The sequence below is a fragment of the Photinus pyralis genome, unplaced genomic scaffold, assembly GCF_008802855.1.
Source record: "Photinus pyralis isolate 1611_PpyrPB1 unplaced genomic scaffold, Ppyr1.3 Ppyr1.4_LG6, whole genome shotgun sequence".
In the NCBI taxonomy this organism is placed as follows: Eukaryota; Metazoa; Arthropoda; class Insecta; order Coleoptera; family Lampyridae; genus Photinus; species Photinus pyralis.
In genome coordinates, this window is record NW_022170663.1 from 24,990,281 (window position 1) to 24,995,666 (window position 5,386).

Consider the following 5,386-nt stretch of genomic DNA (forward strand, 5'->3'; position numbering starts at 1 on the left):
ATATGTTGGACAAATACAGATTTAGAACAAATACAGAGAAACTCCCGTGCACTATTAACAAAACACCATAACATCACCCCCACTGTACTATACGACGACACACTGTTTTCACCATGGGCAACACTTACCCATCATAACGTGAACTTAGACATGACTCGATTAACAAAAGGCGAAACCCCCACCTAGAACTGGAAGTGCAATGTTTGTAAACAGGGAACCATTTAGAGCCACAATTCTAGTGCCAACGTATACTCTGCGGAATTATACGCCATCTGACAAGCCCTCCTCGTGGTAGAATAAGCCCAAGCCATATGCACCGATTTTGTAACCTTGAACATTCATGTTTCTGGTAGATTAGAGCGAGAATTTTCGGAATCAGATCACAATATTACAAGGCATGCGAAAAACTACAACCCTCCTGTTTTTTCCACATTAAGATGAAAGTCATCTTGTCCATGACTTTTCAGGTAGTGGTTAAATCTTGAAAATTCTGTTCGTTTGGGTTTCTACAAACGAAGATCTATGAGAAAAGGCTTTTTCCGGTTGACTTAAGGCCATTTTGTAACAGATTTTATTAAGTGTCACACCGACAAGAATTTTTAAGATTGGACCACTACATCATAGGTTATAGTACTTTTCTTTTTCTTTGGAAATCGGTTTTGATGCCCCGTAAGATTTGATGTAGTGGCACAATCTGTAAAAGTCTGGTGGAGATTAACTCTACGTTGTGCAAGACCAATGATAAAAGTGCCTTTTTTGGGTTTTTCGCACTAAATTTTACTTTAGAGTTCCATAAGACGAAAATTGCTCGACAAAATAGCAACAAATTTTACTAAGAGGTCTTCTCTTTAACACGCGTTCTAGATTTTATTTTCGGACTTGAATTACTGTTGTAAAATTAAAAATTTAGAGGTAATTTTACTAACTACCAACCCAATTTGCCGTCCTCAAAGACTTTCCTCCGCGGGTAGTTTCATTTAGAAGGATATACATAAGATCTCTGTGCGTTATAAATATTTGGAAGTTCTTTCTTAGGTGTGATAATTGTGATCGCTATTTGTGCTAATTTGTGCACATTTGTAAAACAGTCAACTCTAATCTCAATTTACCTGCGGAGATAAATAGGATTTTTCAAAAGCTTTCATTTGATGTGTCACACAAGCTCTAAGTTTTTAAAATCGGGAGGGGATAAAGTAAGCAAAGAAAACAAATAAAAATCATCGTCAAATATATCCCTCTCGGTGGCGAAATTTCTTCTCCAATTATTACGGATGTACCATTTTAGATGGGCCACGCTGTAGGTAAGGATTCTATATGCGTGCGATTAAGTCTCTGCTTATCAATATTACAGTCTTACGGAGACGGTTATGTACTATATGCATTTATTCATAATTCATTTGCAAGTGAATGGTCAGTAAGTGCGGTTGTGTGCGTTTATTTCCACGTGGAAGATGATTACCTAGTCCTTTACGCAATATTGGGGGTGCGTAAACCTAAATTTTGGTATAGGGTGGGAGGAATTTATTTATTTATTTATTTACTTATCGCCCTTCCCTTGTTCACAGCCCTCAACACGTTGGCCTTGGAACGAAATACACGGGAGCGTCAAATACCGCGGTAAAATAAAGGACAGTTTATTTGTGAAGTTTGCCTTTAGCCCGTGGACTGAATTATTAGAGTGTCTTAATAAATTAGATTTGTTTATATATTTAATTAATTAAAATAATTTAGGGTTAGATTTTTAGGTGCGACATAACTGTACATGTTTGCTTTCTTTATGTTTCAATTAAAATAAATGTATTCTAGTTAACGTAATCTTTCACAATTGGAATTACAATGGTTACTCTTTACTAACAGGAGCAAAAGGTTTGAAATTCAGAGGTACACAGAATGATGAAAGTTTCATAATTCCTCTGGGCATAGTGGAGTATCAATTTCTGAAACAAATTTGGTCTAAATTTTGATTACAAGTTATTGACATTAACGAGATACCTGTGAAAACGAAATTAACCCCCTATTATTAACCCATTGATTTACCTGAGCTAATAAGTTTAATCGATCATTATTGATTTATCGGTGTCGCGGTGAACTAAGAGCGATACCACATTATAGGAGTTTTAAATCTCTTCGCACGCCAAGAAACGTAACCGCACGTGCAGTAATAACAATAATAAGCGCTAATTCCTTTTTGCAACTTCATTTCACCGATATCTAGTTCTTTATTTGTTAAATATCACACCCAAAAGTAATTAGTTTTTTTTTAAATTTAATTTTCTAACTGCAGACGATACATACACCTTCAAAAAACATTTGACGTGAAACGTTTTTAGGGAACGCGGCTACAATTACCTATTTAATAGGTCAAAATATCCCAAATTGTTTTTCTCACGATATCCTTGTACCTACTTGACTCTATACTTATCAAAAGATGAAGTTTAATATCCGTTGTTGGTTCCATCTTTATTATTATAAAGAAATTACGTTCAGTCTCAGATTATACTTGGGTAAGTATAAATCTATAGGTACCTATATCTAGGGACTACCACAGATTATTGTATTTAATCTGTGGTACTACAAAAGAATACTTTACAAGCAATAGGTAAGTATTTGTTGGTATAATTATGCTTTTGAATAACAATCTTAGATGCTCCCAAATTCTTCTTGGCAACGGGTTTAACGGCGTAGGAATCTCAATGGCTAAGGCCCCCAATGTACCAAGCAGTTGAAAAGACTTCGAAATTGCATTGAAATTGAAACTGTGGTATTATGGCAATATCCATAAAACCAAATATGTAGTACAAAAAGTAATATGTTATTATTGTGAAAATGGAACTAATTAGATACAAATTATCATTAGTATCTGGTAACATGATATAAAAACCTATGATATATCCTCAACACTTATCAGTGTAAGTAAGTTTATTTACTTCGTGTAGTACTTTGTCTTTTTGTGTTTGCAAATGAATATGGACTCCTACTGGAATGTCAGTAATATGCAAGGACGTGACATTTTGGGAAACGAATATGCTCCCAACGCTCAAGAAATTTTACATGACAGCATTACTACCAGAAATAATTGACCCACGGCAGTGCAGAAAGTTGCCAATTAGAAAAACGTTTCTCTAATATTCGTATCAATAAAGCATTACAGAAAATCAGAATAGACAGGTGTTCAGAATGGGAAAACCCTTACATCACGTTCATATATTAGCATATTTAATTATCTACTAAACTACTAAACTTACTAAGAGTTATTGTGAGTAGCATAAGTTATAATTTTGAATAGTTGGGGGAATATTTTGTATTTGTGTGATACGCTGTCCAATCGTATCTCTTATCCTCTCGATTTTATACGGGGAAAAATAGAAATTGAGTGGCGCTCAACCCCATTCGTAAGTGGTAACGAAGGACGAAGATCATATGCCCAAAACAAACTACCGCTGTGGAAGATCTCGAGCTTTCATTTTATTTCCCAACCCTGAGCTAGTTGGCCCATTATGCGGCATACGCAGAATAACTTTAAATCAATTCTAACTGGTCAATGATTACCCAAATGACTAACCAAAATTTCTACAACTTCCCGCATAAAATAGAAAAAAGGGCTTTAGCTAGTGTTTTCAGTATTAACTAGTACAATTATATAATTGAAGCTATTTTTTTAGTGAAAAGAATAAAAGTAAGTCTTCAAATTATCACCACGTATCTTCATTCAAAGTAAGTATTTAAGCTTTTTGAAAAAAAGTAACATTCAAGTTGGTTGGCAAATCGGATGGATCTTTAAATGAGCTACACTGATTAGTAGCGTTTAGGCTCTCTAATTAGTAGCTTTTAGGCTCTCGATCAACTTTTCAACTTTAGATTTGATACTCAAATAATTGTGCCCTAAACTCAAGTAGGTATTTAAAAAATTGTCTCCTGTTCGACAATTTGTTATGTTAAGGTGGGTGGGTTCATGGCCTAATATTTAGGCCATGGGTGCGTTATTCTTCTCGCAGCAATTAAGGTAGAAGTTGGTTAGATAAAATACTATTACTTGATTAAGAACCGTTTTTTTAAATGTAAAATAACACACCTCAAGGTTTTCAATATTTGGATTACCTTGTAGTTGTGGACATAGTTCTAATTTTGGTTGTTTTGCAAGACTATAGTATGTACTCTAGCTGTTTTTCGTAAAATAGTTTACATACTTATATGATTTACAACGTTCAAGATAAGAAACTGTATGGTCAAATACATTTGGGAAGGTTATCGCTTTTCGAATAAGCTTTTTTTCATTATACCTACCTTTGCGAAAGTGCTGTCCTCTCATGTATGCCAGGCGCACCGAAGGTAGGAGCTTTTTTCCGGTGCGCTACGAATAATCAAGTTTGCCAAAACAATTCGTACTTTTTCGATCAGACTACTCAATCAAAAGTTATAGACTAGAAACCAATTTCGAAAGAAAATTCAAAGGGCTGTAACTTTTGAACTAGTAGCCCAATCTTGGAACTGTTTGAAATTATGGATTCTACAGGCCACATTCTATAAGAAAATTTTTTTTCCGGGTCGATCTGAGACAATTTTTTTTTCGGGCCTCAAAAAAAGGCAGTGTAAACCTTCCTTTTTTACCAAAAATCGACTACACCAAAATTTCTCGGGAAAACACTTTTTCTTATTAATTTTGGTGCGTAGAATCCAAATCAATTCGTACTTTTTCGATCAGACTACTCAATCAAAAGTTATAGACTAGAAACCAATTTCGAAAGAAAATTCAGAGGGCTGTAATTTTTGAACTAGTAGCCCAATCTTGGAACTGCTTGAAATTATGGATTCTACAGGCCACATTCTATAAGAACATTTTTTCTCCGGGTCGATCTGAGACAATTTTTTTTGCGGGCCTCAAAAAAAGGCAGTGTAAAAACCTTCCTTTTTTACCAAAAATCGACTATACCAAAATATCTCGGGAAAACACTTTTTGTTATTAATTTTGGTGAGTAGAATCCAAAACAATTCGTACTTTTTCGATCAGACTTCTCAATCAAAAGTTATAGACTAAAAACCAATTTCGAAAAAAAATTCAAAGGGCTGTAACTTTTGAACTAGTGGCCCAATCTTGGAACTGTTTGAAATTATGGATTCTACAGGCCAAATTCAACTGATTTGATCTGATTTAGTTCACAAATATCTCGGCTCTTTTGGGATACATACTTACCCATCAAAAGATCTTTTTTAATCCGACTTCACTTTTTAGCCGGTCTCAAGCGGTACCTACCTTCATCGCTAGCTATCTAAAACGACGAAGACCGAAGGAACTAGTCAACTCTGCAATTCTCAACAAAGACCAACATTCTTAGGTAGGACAATGAAATCCTGTCTACACGTTTACTGGATAATCTTATTGTTGTAG

At 34.9% G+C, this 5,386-nt stretch overlaps 1 long non-coding RNA gene across 2 annotated transcripts in view; it reads left to right on the forward strand.

The window, feature by feature from the left end:
* Positions 1-5,386, forward strand: part of LOC116173348 — a 42,817-nt gene that overhangs the window by 37,093 nt on the left and 338 nt on the right. The window contains exon 2 of one of the 2 annotated variants that reach the window (XR_004145928.1): positions 5,231-5,333. This is a non-coding gene — a long non-coding RNA (uncharacterized LOC116173348). Of the gene's footprint in view, positions 1-5,055; positions 5,334-5,386 lie in introns of those variants that run through there. The other variant, XR_004145927.1, reaches the window with a different exon arrangement.